Raw genomic sequence first — 22756 nt, 5'->3', positions numbered from 1 at the left:
GTGCAGTGAAGACTTTAAATTGTCCATGGCTGTGAATGTGAGTGTGGAGAGTTGTTTGTTTATATGTGCCCTGCGACAGTCCAGCGTGTACTGCACCTCTTGCACAAATTCAGCCTGGATTGTTTTGGCCGGGCGCAAACGCTCTCACAGGCCTTGCATGGCCACGGATGGAAGGTTCCTAGCGGTCATAGTGCTTGTAACAGGTTGTTGCAGGTTTCCATTTAGTTCCAGACCGAATGTTTTGATCTGGGTTTGCAGTTGAAATCGGAGAAAATCAGGCCTCCTTGAAATATCTGTGTCTTTATTGTTGTTTGTGTTGTTTCTTCCGGGCCTCGGGCGCCTTTGTCAGACCGCAGCCACACACTGCGCTCCCATGGACACGCATGACATCACCACAAAGCCGCCGCCACCACAACTTATGGTGCTCCGACACAGGGGCCCTGTTCCAGCTTTCGCCCCATTATCATCCCTCCATGAAAAGGCTGAATGCCTTTGTGGTTGGATGGAGAGTAGGGGTGGGAGCAACATGGCCGCGAGGGTCTAAAACTCCCTCGGTGGACTCTGTGGTCATTGAGATGCTACGCGCCCACTGGCCTGCAGGACCGTCACAGTAACTAACTTCCTGCCAAGCCGGGTTAGCGTGCTGTCGCACAGCTCGGGAAGCCTTCCCGATGCCACTGTGTCCAGTTGCTGATGGCACTTTGGGATGTGAAAGGAAGGGAGAAGGGGGGGGGGGGCGCTGCTGAGACAATCTAACGCTTTCTAGCTTCCTGTACTGAACTGGAGATCATCAAACATGGTATACACACGCACAGTCGCACACACATGACATGTCATGCTTTTTAATAACAGGCTTTCCGTTAGGGCTGTCAAAATTCCTTAATTGTGCCTCAGCCGTCGTGGGTTTGGGTGCACGCGTCTTGTGAGTGCAGCATTTCACGATGCGCCTTCAGGGAATCCCTTCTAGCTACGCTCGAGGGTGAACTACTCAGAGCTTGCGCCGCATCCAAATGTCATGGCCACGGTGTGTGGATTATGACCCAATTTACAAAGTTTTATCCTATCAGAGGGTCACCAGTTATTAACTGTTAATAACTTCCATACTATACTGCGAGACCAACCGCATGAGATCAGTGTGCAATGTAAGCGGTCAGATAATACGAGACACATTGCTGTCCAGTGGGAAGAGAATGGGAAGAACCTACAATACACTACTTTAAATAAATACAGTGCATTGTGATTGCTGTTTGCCTTTTGATGTTTACAGATAATCTCATGTTCCTCATATGGCGTTAACGCAGCACTGTGTGTCAGGCTGGGACAATGTCATTAAAAGTCCATAGCTGATGCAATTATCTATCCTCAGCAGGCCTACACACACAAGATTGAGATTTATTGTGGCATGTCCCACTTGGGGGAAGCGCGGGAATCTGTCTTTGATAGTGTTGAAGGGCAGGTTGTGTTCATGTACAGTGGGACACGTTCGTGCGGTGCAGTTGCAACAGCAGCCTTCAAATGAAAAGAAAAACCCGATGCACTTCTGAGGGCGACGCCTCCATGTCCATGTGAGAAGGCTTAACCCCGGTCACCTGAGTACTCACTAAAGCAACCCCTCCCTCCTCTCCGCTCGACACCAAGGCGACGGCACTACGCACACGAGGCCTTAATGCTCAATTCAGCCTAGCACAGAGGGACACAGAATTGCACTTTAAAGTGTGCGCAGATGGGCGCCTTTTCTGAAGGCCACGCGATGCCCCCGTGACATCTGCCGTGCTCTTTGGCAGGTTGGCCTGTTGAAAGCATGTACGGAATGTCCATCGGCTTTTTGAGAATGTCAAGCACGTTTGCTGTGGAGGAAGTGCTGCAAGGAGGTGTTCAGGGGGAGCGTCATGCCATGCTTACACGTTGACCTGGTTTTGACTGTCCGTCCAGGCCAGATAGTGGAGACAGTCAGCCTCATCTGATTTTCTGGCTGACTCTCAGGCACAGCTGCCGCAACTGTAGGCCTCAGCCACACTGAAGACCTCCTTGTCTGGAGACCTTTGTTTGATACAGGAAGTCCAGTATCTATTGTACTGTTGCTACGGAGCTCAATAAAAGCACTGTGCAATTATAATTTTTTTTTCATGCTGGATTCGACTTTGCTTGACGTGTTTACGCAGCAAAATTCGCCACATTGGTCACTCCAAAGGGCAGGTTGACCTTCAAAGAGCGGGCGTCAGGTCATCATGCTTTGCTGTGTGACCAGATGAGAGAGTTCGCTTTTGCTCTGCCGAGACACACAAACGCAAACATGCGCATGTACAGAGTGCCGCCCCGGATCAAAGAGCTGCTGTCCTCTTTGGCAGGCTGACGAGTGATCTTCTAACAGCGGCCCACACAGGAGCCTGTTGTAGCGCCTCGTCTACCGCGTTAATAGAACTGGAGCGCAGGGGACAGGAGCGTCCGCTCAGATTAATATTCATACGTCCATACTTTGTGTTCACTTCCACGCAAGAACAAAAATGGCCACTTTTGTTAGTTTTGGTTCGGTTTGGTTGATTGAGTGTGAACACAGAAATCAAACTCCGGTTAGGTGAAGACCAAACCAACTGTTATGTGGTCGCTGTACAATTTTAAACAAACTTGACCCAGTTTGGTTATGGTGAGAAATACTTTGTTTAGAGAACTTAGGCTGCATTCACACTAACGTTCTGGGGGGTATTTTAATGGACTTCAGAGTTCATTTACCACCTTGGTTTGAACACAGAAATCGAACTCTGATTGGGTGTAGCCCAAACCAACTGTTATGTCGTTAGTACCGTTTCAAACAAATTTGTCCCAGTTCAGTTATTGTGTGACAAACCAATCCAAGCTCGATCTGCTCTGGCACTGAAAAGAAGTACGCTTCCTCTCAAGAACCGAGGCCACGTTCACGCTAGCGCTCTTTGGTCAATTTCAATTTAACTTTTAGTTCGCAACCTTGGTGTTGTTCATTTGGTCATGTGTGAACACAGAAATCAAACTCAGATCGGGTTTGGACCAAACCAACTAGTTTGTGCCATTCCAAAGTTGTCCCACTTCTGTTAAGGTGAGAATGTGATTCCTGTTCAATCCACTTTGGCACTGTATAGAAGTACGCTTTACTTTGAAACTAGCACTCTTTAGTCCGTTTTAATGGACTTAATTACCACCCATGATGTGGTGTGGTTTGGTCAGACGTAAACACAGAATTCAAACTGATTGACCAAACCAACTGGTATGTGGTCTTGATCCAGTTGCAAACATATTTGTAACCACTTACAGTGAGAAAACGGTCCTACTTCGATTTAATCAAACTCTGGCACTAAATTAAAGTGTGCTTCCACTTAGGAACTTGGGCCTCCTCAATCTAGCACCATTTAGTCAACTGGTTTGTGGTCTCGGTACAGCTCCAGACAAACATGTCCCGCTTAAGACCGAGTTTACAAAGTCATCATTATTCCAGACCAGACAAAGTGACTTATAAGCTTGAATGCTTCAAAAGATTCAACAAATTATTATTTCATTTGAATAGCATGCAGGTCAGTGTCACATTGTAATGAGTTTGAAGACCGCAGCTCTTTTACTCTGCAAGTAATGAAGTCGTCTGCTGCCTGGATGGCTCTCTTCCAAAACAGTGTGTGTGTGTGTGTGTGTGTGTGTGTGTGTGTGCGCGCGCGCGCGCGCGTGTGTGCGTGTGCTTGAAAAGGAAATGGCCCTAACGCACATTGGCACTAAGTTTCCCAAGAGGCCAAGGACCTCGAGTTCTTTACCAAGCCAATACAGCACACTAAATAATTTAGATTCATTAGCCTATTCCGCTTTGCAAACACTCTCATCCGGGGCATGCCAGCACTTCGCTGCATTTTGCACCCTGCTCTCCCTATTAAACTGGAATCGTTGGCGCTTAAATTACACTTTCCTTTAAAAGTAATGCTTTGGCTTTAAAAATAATAAATAAAATTCAAAAAAATTAATTCAAGCAAAATGAATGACCAATGGCAAAAAAGTAGCCTCAAAACCCACCAGTTACAAATAATTCTGTCCAACGCTGCGCAGGTTTTTTACCTCTCTGATTGTGTGAAGTCGAAAAAATAGTTTTGAGGTAATTCCCATTTTGTTTCCCGTACTTTGTACGAGCAAATAGTTATGTGAAACTAATAAAATGCAGAGCTATCTGATCAGATGTAGCTTATAATGGCTACATTGCTTTTACCTGCTTGTTACAGCCATTCGAATTGATACCCTTTTTTTTTTTTTATTGCATCGTGATTTTCTACTCTCCAAACATCTTTCATCAGCAGCAAAATTGCAGTGTTGTGATGCACATTTGCAAATAATAAGACTCTGCCTTATTGCCTCTCGCAGCCTGTGTTCGCATTTGGCCACATGTAATGAATGCACGTAATAGGTCTCCTTAAGACGTTCAATGTAATTAAGATTCAAATGAACACAATATCAATATGGCCAAATGGCAACATGGAAATACAATAGCGCGCCGTCGTAATTGGATAGCTCGCGATGCTTTTTGCCTGCTGCTTTCTCACTCGTATTAGTTAAGTTGAGAGTCGGTTATTAATGTCTGTATTCCTCGTAGATGCGAGGCATGTTCAAAAGACAACATTGGTTCAATTACTCTAAAAGCTCGACTGCGTCCTTCCGCTCTTACCTCGGGCCTTCTCTGAGGAGGCGGGCTGCTGACGTGATGACTTAAAGGACTCTGCAGGGTTTAAAGGCTTAATGAAGATCCCAGCTTTCTCCAGCCTGCCTCGTTGGTCGCTGCTAAAACGGAGAGCACCACTCAGTCCGTCATCTCCGAGCCTTCTCGTGTCTCTATTACTTGTGCAGCCCGCAAGAGCAGATTGCGTTTGCAATTGCATCTCCATTACCAGGCTGAAGGCGAAGACAGCATTGTGTTTGTTGTTTTTATTAATTGTCAAATGGAAGGGTCTCCTCATGATTCAAAATTTATTTCCCATTAGAAATCATGGCTATAGAAATAATGGGCTGCAGAGTAAATATTAAAGTAAATATTACAATCTACATTGTAACTACAATCCGCCCAAATGAAATGGACTGAACAACTGAACAGGGGGTCCTCCGTTTATGATGGAGTTCAGTTCGGACAGTGTTGACATTAGGCTTTACACGATCAGGATATTTGGGGCCGATCAGCGAGTTTAAAAAAACGATAACTGATCACCGATCCGATCACATGATGGAGGAATGTGTCAATTTAAATGACCTGTTCATTTACTGTATATACTTAATTGCTAAAAAAATATATATTTACACTAAATGTATCTTTGTTCCTCTTTATGCCAGTGAGGCATAGTGACAGACAGAACAAATGAATGGTCTTCCATTAGATGGGACGAGGTAAATACAATAATTAATGTATCCACTTTTTGTGACATTTTTGTTGTTTGAGATTTTTCAATTGTACATTATGTTCCTTGGCTCCATAAAGGTTGTAAATCACTGCTCTTGTCAGGTCATGTATTCTAATCAGTCAGGTCAAACCGACATTACAACATGACAGAAATTATGGGTGCTAACTTACTGTAATTAAATTACATTATTTTTAATTAAATTACTTCACCCACACCGAAACTTTAGAGCATGATTCGACAGAACGGCGGCATGTTTACGTACAACCGTTCATGCTAGCAGTAGCTTGCTAGGCGACATAACGTTTTTGTTGCGTGCTTGTGAGCCGTATCGTATTAAAAGTAGGTGAACATACCTGAAGCAAGCCTTAAACAAACGTCCTCTCCTCAGCGCCGGTGACCACCAACACACGTTTCCCCCCATTTTGTTCTTACAAACACACGGCACGATCCATTATTGTTGTCGTCGCCATGGTAACAAGTTATCCGGTCGCTTTTGTGTTGACACAATGAAGCCCAGTGATTGCAAAAAACAGGATGCGGTGGTATCGGAATGCAAGATTTTATTGCAGTAGTCTGACATAGTGCAATCGTGAAAGAGCAAATTTGTCTTGTAGTCTGATCCGGGCATTACGTGCCGTCTGTCTCAGACGTGTTGTCTGTTCCACACCGCCAACATTTTTTGTTTTTTTAAATAACTTTATTGGCCGTCAGATATTTACAGGACTACGCCAAAAGACACGCGACAAGGCCAAAAATAAACTAGCTTTTGGATTCAAATATATTGTGCACGATGGCGACGCGGAGTAAATGTCTTTTGCCGAGCCATTCAATGACGTCATTGATTGGATCGGCAAATTATGACATTAAAGCCGATCAGCATAAAATGCTAATTATCGGCCGATACCGATAAGGCCGATAAAATCGGTGTAAAGTCTAGTTGACATTAACCCAAATTTGAAGTCGGAACGCTAACCTGCACTTACGCGGTAGCAGACATAATTAGAATAATTGTATGAAAAACCTGTTAGGCCATAAATATAAAACAAATGAAAAACAGTAAGTATGGCAGTAACTGATCATGGCTTCTCACACCGCTGTAGCTTTGCAGGCATAATTTTTCCACACGGACTAATGTTACTGCACTCATACGCACCACTCGGTGGACAAATAAGTTGGCGCGATGGCGGCAAGCCAGGAGGAAAGACTAAAAGACAGAGTGTCCAAATTTTGGTATCATTTTACACTGAACAAGGAAGATCAAGTGCTGTGTATTGTGCACCACAACTGCGATTGCAACACAAGGTAAAGTATCGATGTTAGTTAATTTAATATAGCGTAATATAGCTAGTTAGAATGTATTATAATGCCCCCGCAAGTGGTCAAGCATAGACACAGCTGCCGGGGCGCTTTATTGAACAAACGGTAAGAAACCAAACGCGTAATAAGTACTGAGCAGCCAGGACTGAGGCACGCGTACCACTTGTGTGGCTACGCTAGCGCTACGTCTCAATAGTTCAATTTCTGGATCTGTTGTTGGCATCAGTACCCTTTTGTAGTGGCGTCAACATACAAACCCAAAAAAGTCTAAGAAGTCACTCTTGTGGAGTTCATTCTTGACATGCTCACTGCTCGTGACCATTTTACTTCTACGTTTTTGAGATTTTTTGAAAGGTGTATTTGTTTCCTCAAAATTTTTGTTGGTTTCTAAATTATACGAATTTGTTCATTAGTTTTTAAATATAATTTTACTGACTGGGTTCAGTGCAAAACAGTCAGCGTCATGTCATGCTGATGTCGATGTCCTCACCTGACATCCTTCTAATGGTCTTTCTAAATGGCCCATTGCTGAGTCGTTATGTAAGTATGTAATCAGATTTCACACGTTCCAGAGCTCAAACTCAATATGCGTGTGTCCCTACGCGCTTATTTTCTTTTTCCATATTTGTCTGTGTGGGTAGCACAGTGAAATAGTGGATAGCACGTGTACATCACATTTTCTGAGCTGCAAGGTTCAACTCTTTCTTTCTTTTTGGATGGATTATGTGTTCCCACCCTGCTTGCGTGGGTTGTCTCAGAGTACTCCGGCTTCCTCCCACATTCCCAAAACATGCATGTTAGGTTAATTGAAGACTCTAAATCAGGGATTCTCAAAGTGTGATACACATACTTTGTTCAAGTACTTTACAATAGATTTGCATTTAATCGTTAAGAACTGTTTTGAAACATTAAAATGTTTTTACTTTTACGTGCAATACATTTAGATTTATTTTCCTATATTTAAGTGCAGTGTTAATGCTGAAACTGTGTAATGTTACGGTGTCTTACAAAAATAATACATTTTCTCTTTTTGTTTTTAAACGATAAATAAAACAACATTAATAATTAGATTTGCCAAAAATTCGTGGCAAAATCTTTACAGTGTTCATTTTTTCCCCACGGACTGTTTATGCAAGCTTACGCACCACTCCATGTTGAAATAAGTTTGTGTGAGCCAGAAGGAAAGAGTGCGTAAGTGACAGAGAATCTCCAAAGTTTGTGCTCATTTTACACTTAAAAAGAAGATAAAGGGCAACGTGTCTACTGTCTACTGCAAAGCAGAACTAAATAATGTACCACAACAGCATGTCTTCGATCGCCGAAGCAAGGTATCGATGTTAGCTGATTTAATGTAGCCTTCCACCATGAGTTAAAACGTGTTGTAACGGCCCCACAAGTGGTCAAGCCGGCGGTGTACTTTCAACCGCTTTGTTGAACAATTGGTGACAAAATAAGCAGGACTTGAGGACCAAGGCTACAGAAAGTGAATGGATGCAAGTGTGTGGTTTTGTGCGTCCAAGACAAGTGCGCGAATGGGAAATTGAAGAATAGATTTATGCATTTTGACGTCCCTTCACGTATCGGCCACAAGTCGTGAGATGCTTTTAAATGGAGGACACGCTTTGGTGTCTACCGATGCAAACGCCCAGAGGACGGCGGTGTCAGCTCGTAGTGGCGTCAGCCAGGGGAAGTCTTTTCTGTCTCATATAGATTGCCTCCTTGGCTGACAGCCTCCCTCCCGCCACTTCTCCCCTCGCGCTCCCATTCTCAATTTCTCCCATGATCGATCCCCCTCCCTCGGTGCTCGCTTTCACTCCTTAGATCTCCTCCTCCTGCACACCATCTGACAGTTTGCATTTATCTTGTCGTATCTCTCTATCCCGCCTTGCTCTTCATCCTAGCGATCAGTGGCCACCAAAAAAAATGCAAATAAAATGCTGATCAAAGATATGAACTGCTGGTCCTCCCTCCCACGGTCAAACTTAGTTTTTTGTGCCATTGAAATTTCTATAAAAGGCATTGCAGGAGAATGGAAAGTGAGATCCCCAATGCTGTATTTGAGAACTGATTTGGGGGTGTGAGACGCAGTTGTGGGTGGAGATATTGTTATCTGTATAGTGTGCTCTGTTGGTCATCTGGAGTACACCACAAACTTTAAGAACAGTAACATCACATTTGCAAATTATTTTTCATGTGTCGGGTCTCTCACATTTAAAAAACAGGTGAAATAAGATGTTCAAAATCGGTATGCGTGTGCCCCACTTAAGGGTATCTCGCAATGCTGAAACCCATGTGTGACGTTTTCACACCAGAAAATTGCCAGAGATGTAAAAATGCCGGCTTTTCCACGCAGTTCAAATGGGGCTAGCTAGGGAAAAAGATGTGCGGGTATATTTTTCTATCCTCTACCAGCTGTCTCTCATATAAGAGTAGATGGCGCCACTTATGAACAAAATGCGTAAAAAGTTTACCCTTTCTGCGGGGTCACGGAGTATCACACATTGTCCCTGAGCTGAACACCGGCCTCCCGCCTCAGCTAGACGCAAGGAAAGGGGGGGGATTAGGGGCGGGTCAGCGGGGGGCTCGCTCTCCGCCGCTTTGATCAGCCGCAACACAGCCTAATACAACGCAACATCTGCAGCGCTCGCCATGAAAGGGGGGACCAAAAATTCAGATTAGGCAAGACAAGTGCATCAATACTTCTGCTCCTGTAATGCTCTGACACAAGGTGGGACGGGCAAGAGGGTGTGTGTGTGTGTGTGTGCGGGGGGTTCGCTCGTCTCAAATCACTTGGTTCAAAGGTCGTCTCCTTTAAATAATGCTGAAATATGGGAATCATACTTCCTCATTGGCCAGTGTGTGAACGGAAACTTGACTGAAGGAAGGAGGGACTTTGTGTGGACAAAAGTACACAATTTGCTCTACAAATAGTGTGTCATATAACTTGTCATACTTTTATGCCGACTTATGACGCCTCATTGAGAGATCTTATATTGATTATTTCATCATATTTAGCAACATTAAATAGGCGGTTAATATGAAGTACATTTTCACAAGAATGCATTTGGATGCCGGTCATAAAAATGTAATCACCATACTGCTTTAGCTCCTAAAATTCAACATCACGACTGCAGTGACGCACTCCCAAAAAATGCTGACACGCTGTATTAAAATGCTATACCTGTATTTTTATAAATTAAAGTGCTTGTCATCCAACATACTACTACATTTGTGTGTCATCCACACGTATTTTCTTGTGCAAATGCACTTCTCGTGTAATAATATGCTGCCACTGTCCAAAAAGCATGTATCTCCATACTTTGTATTTTTATCCCCAAAAACTATTTTTTGTTGCTTTTCTAAAGACAATAAACATACAACTGCACTAAGTTCACCGTAAGTTTCAGCTTTACAGACACCACACCTGCTGTTGTAGTATTGACTTCATTGTAAAGGTAATAACGACCTCGCGTACAACCTATTTTTTTCTTGGGACAAAAAATGCCTCTTTTGGGGTACGGCATCCATTTACAGGATATTAAATCCAATTGGTTACATTTATAGTGGAACTCTAGGTATTATTGTGTTTAGCTTCCCCAAGACACTACAGGGGCTCCTCGGTTTATGACAGTCTTCTTTTCCTAAAGATTCTATGGCGATGATGTAACCTGATGTCGAAAGACACCATAGTGTATCACTAACCTGCGGTAACACAGTTTTAAAGTCATATTTATAGTAAATGTCTGTATGAAAAATACTGCCATACATCATACGTATAGAACAATCAAATGAAACTCATTAAGTGTGGTAGTAATGTATTGCTTTCTTCTTGTGCCACATGACAATGCATTTTTACTCCGCGCACAAACTACCTCATTGCGCCTGATGTCGCTTCCATCATTAACAGACGACTCCCTGTAGACTACTTTGGTACCCTTTCAAGCAAAGCAGTTCTTTAAATGGCCTTTGTACAGCTTTTTCTTTCATTCATTGCAATGACGATGCAGTTTGCTTTGAAAGGAAATGGGCCCCTTCACACGCTATTGACAGTGACAATCAGCTTCTTGCTCAAGGGTATTTCCACAATGAACAGCGTAGGAATCAGCAGCAAGACCAAAAGCGGAAATCACTTAAACAACACTTAAAGCACTTAAACAACAAACAGGTGACACTCAAACCCACAACATTTGAATGACCACTCTTGTTTTTGATTAGCCACTACTCGGTTCTCTATTTACGACGGTCCCGAATGGCGTGAAGCTTAAGAAAATACTGTCACGTTCAAGTTACTGTCGTACTTACTGTTTTTCATTTGATTGTGTTATCCAGTATTTATGGGTTAGATGAATTTTTCTGTAAGGGTTGGCATGGGGTAGTGAGAGACTATGGGGAGTTCCGACTTATGTATAAATTCGGGTTACGTCACTGACGTAGGAACTGAACTACGTCGTAGATTTATGACCTCGCCCGTACAGTTGTCCAGTCAATTGCATTTGGATGAATTATAGTAAAATCCAGTTACTATTTCAGAGCTCCACTTGTTTGCATTATCTTTGCGCATCTATCATTATTTTTACGAGCACCCAGATTTGGGCAATTCCCTCAAATATCACTCATTAAAAAAAGGACACTTGTCGCCTGTGCCTCCTGTCTCTGTGGCACGGCGTTCACATGGCCTCTGCATGTGACACAAAGGCGAGCCAAAACACCCCGGATGCCCGCCTGAGCTCTCCACTGTTCCAGGCCTTGTTAAATTTTAAACAAAACAAAGGGAAAGGAAGGAGGGAGGGCAGGCAGGGCCACGGGAATGTGCGACAACATCGCAGTCCCTGTTCATTCACTTCCCTGGAAGCGTACTCCTTTTAATCTCTCTGTCGCTCCCCTCCTTCACTCTCCTTGTGTGGAAGCCCTTTCTCTCCACTCTTAGCTGAACTGATTGTAGCTTTAACCGCAGATGTGGAGTCTGATTACTCAGCACCGTGCCCTTCTGCAGGATTAAAGAACAACTGAATTGGTAGCAGCAGTTACCAGATTGCAGATGCGCGTCGATGCATTACGACACCGGAGTATACTGTAGCTCTTCCGGAAATAATAAGAAATACTGTTTAACTTTGCTATCGATCGCTTGCTGCTGTGTGGCAGTCTTTAATCTAAAGTTTCACAGGGTAATTTGGAGTTTGAAAGGTTTAGCTAAGCTATATGATTATACCAGTCACAGCGTCTGATATTGAATGGCATTAGAGGTTAAGCGCAAGTGATGACCAGGATGTGCTTATCGGTGTCTCTCTTGGGAGACGTGCAATTTGAGGTGAGCCTCGAGGCGATTTCGAGGCTTCTCTCTCACATGTTTAGCAACAAGGCACCACAAATCAGCAGGGCATCCAAGAGTTTATCAGAGGAAAGATTGCCTTTCAGTCTGGATGAAATAAATTGTTTTTCTCAAGAAGTGCTGCCCGCCGGGTGTGCATGTTGCAGACACCAGATGGCACACAATATTTCATATTGTTTCCAATTTCTAGGTTCTGCACAGGCAGATAAATGGCAGATCTTTTCTTACGGCTCAGGTGTGAGTGAATGAGAACCGGTTCCAAAGTTAATAATTCCATGGATTACAATGTTGATCAAAATAATCACAATTATAATTTTGGCCATAATCGTGCAGCCCTTCTCTTAAAACATCCCCAGCACAGGGTAATTGCTCAGAGACCTCTAACAATCTGGGCTTTGATCAGAAGCGGGGAAAATGCAAATTCGGCCCGATTATCACGATGTGTTTGCTCCAGTTTGCTAAAGACAGGTTGAGACAGGCTGCAGTATTGTCATGACCGTAGTTTTTGCTCCACTCATTTCTCAATTCAAATCAATCGCATGTTTCGAAATTGATCAGTTGCATTGTGCATAAACGAGAGCTGTTGCTGTACGTTTTTACAAAAGGTATACGTCAATCTTTCTGTCACATCATTTAGAGTATGACGAGGCCGAGGCTTTTTGCAGCAGCTCAATTATTTGTATTATTTTATGTGCATCTCCTGATGCGTCTATAATTAGAACATTACTGACAATCTCACTATTTTTTTCTGCTGTCTCACAGCCCCTTTGCAATAGGTTGACCGCGATGAGGCATTAATATCATGGATTAAATATGCAATTATAGAATCACATCTCCCTCAATACAGTGACAAACACACTATCCACTTGATTATTATTTGTACTTTTGTGACCACTGGTCGCCAATAATGGACTCCATTTCAGCTGAGATGCAATTGTTCTCTCAGCAAACTACATAGAGTATCATTTTTCTTTTGAGGTCAAATGAGAGCAATTCTTCGACACATCAATCCTGCAAAATTGACTCATTAGAGCTCGGACAAAATGCCTTTTAAATTGAACCCAGGGAAGCAGGATATTGCCACAACTGAATGCATTTTCAAGAAGATAATTAGATACCTGATGAAGTCTGTCCTGTCGCAGCATTGCGGAATTCACTGACACGTCATGTCGTCCTGCCACTGCGAAGGTAGTGATACTACCTCAGAAGGCAGATAATTGCGGGGTCTACCATTCTGTGACGAGGGAGAAAAAGGTAGAAAAACGTCAGCTCTGATGTGACTTCAGAATGTGAAAAACTTCCCCCATTCTGGCCTTCGTCCACTTTTGTTGTGCTTTTCTTCGATATAAACAGCAGCGCAGGGAAGCGGCATAAAAATGGTTGCGACACTGATGTAGGATAAGAGAGAAAAATCATGAACAAAAGCAAACGTCAAATTTCGACGATTGGGGAGTACATGGGGCCTGGGTTTACAAAAGAGGTCCATTCCTACGGCGACAACGTTAACCCCACTTTGTACGCAAGTCGGAGTGTGCTGTAGTCTATCACTAATCTAAGCTAATGCATTATTTGTTAACTCCGTTTGTAACCAAGGAGCCCCTGAATTGATTAATTAATCGATTATGAAATAACCATTATCAATTAGAATTGGATCAACTGTCCAACATGACACTGTGCTCCATTATTTAGCATTTTCACGTGACTTAGTAAGTAGAAAATATCTACCATATATACAGTGATCTGCTAATTCACTGGCCAGTTTGACAGCGAACGGCAGCGTAATGGACCATTTTGGTAGAGGTTCGACAGGGAGCCGAGGCTCCTTGTGAGGTTGATTGAGGAGAAAGTCAGGAGGTAAACATCTTAGAATGTAAAGAAAGGTCTGGACCGCTATTGGCAGTGGTGAAAGTATGAATATAGACGGGGCTTGGTCCCTAACCTCTGGTGAATAGCAAGTACTCACTGTATTTAATAACCACGGTCCTTACAAAATCCCTACCACAGTACATTCTCATGAGGACAGGCGCAGTAATGACTTTGAATGTAAAATCTCCTCCTTCATTTCCAGCTGGCATTATTCATGCAGTCGTACAAATGGACAGGGAAACCCAGGGCCACAAAAGTCCGGAGTTCCTGAAAGATAGTTGGTGATTGTAATGCACATAAACGCAGTCGCACTCAAACACAAACCCATGTGTGTATTTGGTCGGCTCCAACCTTGATTCACGCGCGCACAACATCAAACGTTCACCAGCTTCCCAATTAGCGTTTTCATCTCACCTCTTTAGCCCGCGTCAGACGGAGGTGTTGTCAACCCCGCTCCCATATCGCTATGTTCCCTTCATCCCCTGCTGCATTTCCTGAAGAGTGTGTGTGTGTGTGTGTGGGGGGGGGGTAATGCTGCATCACTAAGCCCTAACCTTGGAGACGAGGGTTACGTGGGACTAGATCTTAAGATGACAGTACCTTTTCTTTTTCGTGCCGTCTCACGCTCTCTCAAAGCATTAAACAGTAGAATGTGCTACCCTGTCAAAGGGGGATTAAAAGCATTGCAGAGACAGACGCGGGCCTTTCAGTTCCATGCAACTCTGCCACTTGAGAACGCGGAGGCTGAGGTGACAAAGCGATGAGTGATGAGCAACTGGTGGCCTGGATGATGAGATAATGTGTTTTTGAGAAGTTGCAAATCATGCAAGTGCTTTCTGTTATTGGTCTCGACTCGATCAACAGTTGCAGGGGGTCCCAGGTTTACGACTGTCCCAACTTAAAAGATTTCAATGATCCGTATTGTGGGTGGCGTAAGAATACGTCTTCAGGAAGGCACGCTCAGCTACAACTTGCCACCATACTTACTGGTTTTTGTTTGATTGTTCTATATACACTACACCTTGTTTTTTACCAATAGTAGTTTTTAACCTACTACCCTTGTTTTTTACCAATTACCAAAACAGTACTGTAATTTTTGGTCTCATACACACCCACAAAATCGACTCCATTTGCACAAAAGATGAAGTATATCTGTATTTTATTACGTTTTTTTCCCCAAAAAATATTGTGCCTTGCGTGCATGCGCTGATGTAATTCAGATTTTTTAAATTTATTTTTTTATTATTATTATTATTATTAATATATTGGTCTTAAAGGGTTCATGGCGAGTAGGTGCCATGTCGACTAGGCAGGTACAAAGTAGTTGCATGCTCCCCTCGCAGTCCACAATGTTCGGATTAATTAAGTCATTGGTTAACAGTTGGCGTATAGTCCACCGGCTGTTGTTTTTCTGCAAGTCTAGAGTTGCTAGCAAGGTGCTAAAATCTACAGGAGCTAGAAGCGAGAGCTAGCAGTATGTGCTAGCTAGCTTATGTAGCAACGCACACTAGCATTTAAAAAAGGAATGAGTTCAGAGTGAAATGTTTTAAAGGTAGCCAACTGGACACCATGTTGCAGTGGAAAGTAAGCGGTACTTCAGCAGATATACGGTATAGGAAAGAAGTAGAGAAGTAGTTGCGATGACGTCACACTCCATCATTGACCTGGAAGTCCATCCATAGAGGTGTGATATATGATCTAATGACAAAAGAGCAAGTGGTGATGTGAGCAAGGCAATCCTCTGTGGTAAAGTGAAGATGCTGCATGCGGACCTGCTCGCAAAAATGCCGGGTCCAAGTGGCGGGAAACATGATTTTAAAGTCAGTCAAAGCTGGTTTGAGAAGTTTCAGTGGCACGGGAAGACTGCACATTCACAGACAGGCTGCACAGGAATGTGTTGCTGAGTTTGCAATCTTTGTGGAACGAGACGAAACGGGATTGTTTTGGAAATAATTATAAAAATGATCAGAAGAAATGTTTAGCAAATTGAGTAATGTGCAGGGATTGACTGAAAAGCGTGACCTTAAAAAAAGTGTAGCCAACAGAGCAATTCATCTTTTAAATGACAGTATGATGTCCCACTTTCAGAATTTTTTGTTTTGAAAATAGTTTCCCTGGATCGGTATGTTGTGCCAAAATCAACCAATGAATTAGAAAAGACAGATACAATTAAAAACACCCAAATCAGAACATGTTATTATGAAGAACCCTCCTTCAGTGGGGGAGCTGTTGTCCTCCCCCTTTTCACCTGAAAGCTGTAACATTAACTTTTGTTAATGTTAATGTGCAAAAAAAAAGTTTATTTAGTTAGCATTTCTTTATAAAAGTGTGTTTTCACTCATTTCTACATTGCACTGTATTTATTTTTAACCACACCTAATAAAAAGTTAAGTATAGTTTAGTTTTGAGGCTGCAATGGATTCATTGCATTCCGATCAATTTCAATGGGAAGCATTACCTCGACGTACGAACAGTTTGGGTTACAAACGGTGTCACGGAACGAATTAAAGGGTTAGGGTTATTCCCCAAATTTGCAAATGCCGACACGGGAATACGAGAGGGTTCACTGAACGTGCAAATTACGTTGTCGCCATGGGAACGGAACTCCGTGGTAAAGCAAGGACTCCCCTGTAAGCCGGAGAAAATCGATGCATCTTATTTAACCTGCTGTCCGTTTAGCATGGTAATATGTCTGTCAGATCTCAACAGGTCAGGTCAAATTACGTTGTCGCCACGGGAACGGAACTCCATCGTAAAGCAAGGACTCCCTGTAAGCCGGAGAAAATCGGTACATCTTATTTAACATGCTGTCCGTTTAGCATGGTAATATGTCTGTCAGATCTCAACGGGTCGGGTCAAGTTACGTTGTCGCCACGGGAACGGAACTCCATCGTAAAGCAAGGACTCCCTGTAAGCCGGAAAAAATCGGTACATCTTATTTAACATGCTGTCCATTTAGCATGGTAATATGTCTGTCAGCTCTCACCAGGTCAGGTAATTAGTTGTGCTTCTGTATGGAAATTTATAGCCAAAAAAAAAAAAACTTCAGAAGTGTTCTGTCATTGATTTAGCAATGAAAAATGTTAACACCTTGGCAGAGGCCTGCGCTCTTTTGTGCAGTTTGTCTGTTGGCCATCGAGCTTAAGACATGAAAGCACCACTGTTTTCTTAAGCAGTGAATGTCAATTAATCAAGCGTGAAATTTTTATTAATTACATTTCTGGGCCTAAATTGGTCACCTGTTGTGGCGTTTAATTCGGGCCTGCTTCGATAGCCACTGAGGTCACAGAAGCCGTCGCAGCGTGGGCTTGTCTGTGCTGCCGGCTGATTATGTGTCTTCACGTGTTAGTGAGAAAGCGGGAAGACCGAGGGCGACCGCTGCAGCATTCGTGTGTGTGTGTGTGTGTGCGTGTGTGTGTGTGCGCGTGCGCCACCCTCTGCCTGGATGACATTGACCCGTAACAGTCGACGGTGTACCCCTTGAGCGCCATGGTGCAGGCTTGCATTGGGTGGAGCTCGGGGATAGGTGCGCCATTTCCGGACGACTGAGAGGACACGCCAACAATAGCGTTGTGCATCACCTCTCTCTTTTACCTCCCTATTCGTGGGCGTCAGACAGAGTTGCCGGACACAGATTGTGCACCTAACTCCGGCGGATGTATAGTGACGCGTTTCCAAGCAGGGCTTCTTCGCCTTTGTTAGAGTAAAAAGAATGAGGTCAGGCTGTGAGTATCCTGCTTTAGAAATAGTGGCTGACACATGAAACCAGTCAGGCTTTAAATATGAACGGAGGGAAAAGAGGGGGAGGAAAATGGGTAGCAGCAACTCTACATGCTCATATTTTCAATTTGAAGGCATAAGCAATGAATCTTTGACACAGTGGAGTCTTGTTCCGTGTGTGTGTGCGCGTGCTTGTCGTTCATGTGTGCGTGCATGCGTGCGTGAGAGGGAGAAAATAGAGGCTCACGTTACATAACAGGCCACCCTGGCTCTCCTCCAGCCTGCTTTACAATCACACAACAGTAAGTTACGTCACGTGTATGTTACTGCAAGTGCATCTAATTCATCTTTCACAAGTAGTCTAGTGTGCACACTTACAACTTTTAACGTTTGCGCTGATTTTAGATTGCACAGCATTACATAACGCTCGTGAGGTTTGTCAGTGTACACACACCCCTTTTGCCAGCTAGATGTATGATATATTAGACACTTTTGCCATTTGACTATATTTACACTGCATGTCCAAGTGCCAAATTCCAATGTAATGCCTATAGATTTTTATTTATTTATTTTTTGTCTCTTTCCATGTACATTTCAAGTGGTAAATCATACAAAAAGTTGAGTACCGTATTACATTTCAGTGGTTAAAAGTAACCCGAGTACCACTATGCCGATATGATACTCCACAAATATTTGCAATAAATTCCATATTTTAAAAAAAATACTTTTGGAAATATGAAATATGTCCTCTACTAATTGCACCACTTCACTTTGCACACTAAACTCCCATAAAACTAAGTTATTTTAATCCAGTAGCGAATAGAAGAAATATGCATCTGTGCTGTCTCAGTTTAAAAGGGTGTTGCATCCACATAATGAATGTAGCTTCTTTTCTTGGTCGACAATGGTTACAATGATTGTACTGCACTCCTGTTTCTATGCCATTTTTTGTTTTTAGCGGAATAAAGCTGCCATCATGGATGTATCGCAAAATTAAATTTAATGTGTATGTGGCACATATGGCCTCAAATTGCAAAATATTGTAGGCCTCTCCCTTTGGCCCAAGAGTTCCCACAAACAACTTATTCCAAAATTGAAAACTACGTTTACCGGGCTGAATTATTGATGTGTGAAACTTTGACTACAGAATCCCAAAGCGGCACTTCCCTTGTGCGTGACACAGAAAGGGTTCTCTCGTCTCCCAAGTGACCTTAAGATGAGAACATACTGGTTTGACAACTACCACTCTTTTAAAATATGTTTTGCCTGTGATTAAATTACAAAAAGCTGTCCACCATGCAACATTTGACAAAACACATTTAAACTATATCAATTCCGCCATTGCAAAATTAACTGAAAGGGCACTCGTTAGAGCGGAGACCCCCCGCCAAGGCCGAACGTCTACCTGAAATATAGTGTTGAGCAATACTTTTCCCACTCCAGTCCTGAAGGTGGCGTTAATGGTCATTGTGGGTGCCTGCCTACTGTCAAACATAAGCGAGCTTGTTTTCAGCTGCTCCATCTGGTGGATGTGGACTGGCTGGCCCACTTGGCTCTATTACAATTGGGCTGCCACTGCAAATAGTGAAAGATACATTTTCCATATGCACTTTTATCCAGATCAGCACCAAAAATTCTGTTTTTCCTTTTGTAAATGTTGCTTTGTAGATTATGCATAATCCTGTTGACCATTTTGGCTCGAAATAAGCGGATTCGCATCGCAATTTGCGAGTCAAAATTAGCATTTTGCGAGTCAATATTTGCATTTTGGGCCTCATAAAAACACATTGGAAAGCAAAACTGCGAATCACAGATGAACTTTTTCTGATATTTTTATACTTTTTCTGACTATCGGTAAATTAACTTTTGAATATTGTACGGTTGGTTGAAGGACTGCATGATGTTTTGACTTTGACTTGTTTCACTCGGAAGTTCCGGCCTCGAAATTAGCCTACAGCAATTGACAATGCTGTAGTAAAAGCGGCTATTAGTACTTTAAACTCCCCTGTTATATTGTTGTATTTTTGTTTAAATGAAATGAAAGAAATTTTATTAGATTTTTTTGGGTCATATTTTAATTGCAGATAACAAGTACAGATTACGGCATCATCTTCTGTCTTTTTTTTTTTTACGGAATTAACACAAACGAAATAATTTGTAATTGATTGCTTGCAAAATGAGAAAGTCGCTCCTCAAATGAAGTCATTGATTGGCATAACTGCTCTTTCGAAGAAATCAGTGATTTCGAGCCTTGCTGTTGCACTTCTCCTTTCTACTGCAGGGTCGTGGGTGAGCTGGAGCTTGACCAAAAATGTTTAAAAAAAATAAATAAATAAAAAATAAACCATGACAAAACAACTACATTTGTAGATCCATGCGTTCCATTGAGCAACAATGGTAAGAGTAAAACTGAAGCAGTACTACAATTATGCGTGTGCAAATGTCACTTAATGTCACTTATTAGAGTGTTTACGGAGGTCTGTGCGGCACTTTTCGAGAACTAACCATCTCTGCCTGACTTCACCTTGTTTACGTGCATCCCAATCAATCCTCATTTTGTCCCTTTCTTCCTTTATCGTTGAATGCTTCTAAACAGAAGAGGCACTATGAACCCTCATTATTTTTCCACCAATAGTTAACGTTATACCGCAACTTTTTCCTACAAACACATTAAATTATTCATTGATGAGCTTTGCACATTTTCACTCCCTAACAGTTATACTGGGATTTACAACCGTGCATCAGACGCATGCATATTGTGTGTGTGTGTGTGTGTGTGTTTGGATGACGCAGCACACACACACCTGCACACAATCGCGCACAGTTTTCCACCAGGATGACAACATTAGCTTGTCTTGAACAAAGAGGGTGGGTAGGTTGAAAACAATCCCCCACAGGTCTTATATGAGTGCGAGTGTTTCCCAAGTGTTTCTCCCTTAGTGGATGATCAGGGGGCTCATGTTTTCTAGTGTAAGGTTTCGTAACGTGCACGCACGTTACATAACAGGAGCAGGAGTGGAGTTTGGGGGAAGGGTCTATGTCTGGGGTTGTGGCAGGGGGTGCAGACATCCACATACGTCACCATCCGCCCCCACCGCCACAGACTGTGGGAATCAGTGAGGGGGGGAAAAAAAAAACATCTTATTGTTGCCAACACCTGCGATTCAGAACGCCCCTAACACACAACCTCCTCCGTCCGCCGCATCTGGGGCTATTTTTAGCAGCTATTGATCGAATTACATGATAAAGCATAGCATATTCGTGGCGCAGTGAGGGGTGTGAAGGATGGGGCTGCCGACATAAATGCTGCTATCGATTTCGTTGCAAAAAGTCCTTTCTTTTATTGCAGTGGAATATTGATTTGTAAACCATCTTGTAAGGCCTTTTTATACTTGCACTTCCCCATGTGAGCTATTATTGCATCTGTTTCTGCTTTCTAACAGGAATTAGCCTCAGGTTATCTTGACGTGGGAGATTTAGTGATGAGGGTAATTGCAGAGGTTTCAAGAGTGGCTCAATAAAAATAAGATAATACAGCATGATGGCACACACTTTTTGTTGATTTTGCACCAGGAGACCCAAGAAGAGTATCGTGTCTGCCTTTGTTAGCCTATGGGCACCTACTAAATGCATGCAATAGTAAAGCCAGTCCAGGCGGTCCTTGGTTTACAACAGTCATTAGCAATGTGACAAGTCGCCGCCATCTTTGTGGAATTTTCTAAAAATAAATAAATAAATAATTTGAATGAGCACTTTAGACTCCTTTAAAATCCTCCATTACAAATAAATTCGTGGGGGGGGGGGAGAAACGATTACTGAAGTATCTACTCCCCACACAAATAATGTTGCATTTGCGCTTTTTTGGGGGGTAAGTGATGGCGTTTGAAACGTCAATGTAATTTTGATGCTTCAACTTGTAGAACCCCTTGGAATTGTGGCCCATTTTGACGCAACACAACAGTCGAGCCGTTCAAGCTGAAGATGGTCCATGACAATAAACAGCAGCGCCAACTCTCATGCCACAAACCTTTTTCCGCTGGCGTACACTTCCCGTCATCTTATCGCAAATCTTTTTATTGTCAAGATCATTTAAATTTGCTAGCGTAGTCACCTCCCCACACTCTAACACGCAGTCAGAAATGTGGCTTAATGCGTCCAGAAAATGCAAAGCAATTTAATCCTGTTTGCTCGATTAATGGCGTTCATAATGAAAGCAAGCTGTAACAAGAAGCTCAGCGAGCTAATCAACTGCTCGTGGTGCCATTTAAATAACGTGGGATTTACATTTATGATTTCACCGCGCAACTGTGTGTGTGTGTGTGATGCACTTTGAGTTGACTTTGCGTCACCACAGCTCTTATCAACTCACTGCAGTCGGTTCAAGGTTATACAATGGAAACGCTAAGGTTCAGTATATAATCTGTTGGGATTTCAAAACATTTTTTCCCATAGGAACTGTTAGAAATAATGAGTTTCACACAGGTTCTATGCACATTAGTTAAGTATTTTTTATTGTTATTTTCACCAAATACCACGTCAACAATACTATAACTATTGCTTGCACAGAGGCCGCTTGTGGTAGTCACTCCTACAGCACTCGTGATTCCACGAGACGTGTTGCAGAATGTTTCACAAGTGCGCCACTCTGCTAAAAATATGCACATAACCTATTTTTTGATGCAAGTCGCGTGAAGCTACACGGAGCAGATGGAGCCAGGCAGATGCAAGCGGCATCCGGTCAGTAACCTTGTGCAGACTCCTGTATATGTGTTTATCATGAGAGCCACTACGAGAGAAGTATGTGAAATTTTTGCAACAATGATAATGGTTTTTTTTTTTTTTTTTTTTTTATGCCCTCAGAGATGTATCAGTCAACATTTTGTTCTTCTAGTTTTTGGTTTCCAGTCTTATATGAAAAGAAATGCAATATTTGCATTTATAACAAAACCTGTGACGCAGTAACAAATTTATAGAAAGGGTTGAACGGTTGGTTGGTTGTACTGACTTTTCTGTTCTTTGGCAGCACTGCAGTTCCCACACAAAAAGTTTTACGGACCTCGCCGAAAAATAAATAGCCTGGATCTAAATTTAGACAATAGATCCCACGGTCTAAACACAAATGGTCCTCCAT

General features: G+C 42.7%; 1 protein-coding gene across 1 annotated transcript in view; it reads left to right on the top strand.

Annotated features, from left to right (window-relative positions):
- phlpp1 (PH domain and leucine rich repeat protein phosphatase 1) overlaps positions 1-22756 on the top strand; it is a 55254-nt gene that overhangs the window by 2481 nt on the left and 30017 nt on the right. The gene's annotated exons all lie outside the window — the stretch shown is intronic.

The sequence above is a fragment of the Phycodurus eques genome, chromosome 13 (genome assembly GCF_024500275.1).
Source record: "Phycodurus eques isolate BA_2022a chromosome 13, UOR_Pequ_1.1, whole genome shotgun sequence".
Taxonomy (NCBI): domain Eukaryota; kingdom Metazoa; phylum Chordata; class Actinopteri; order Syngnathiformes; family Syngnathidae; genus Phycodurus; species Phycodurus eques.
This window is presented reverse-complemented; position numbering and strand designations above follow the sequence as displayed.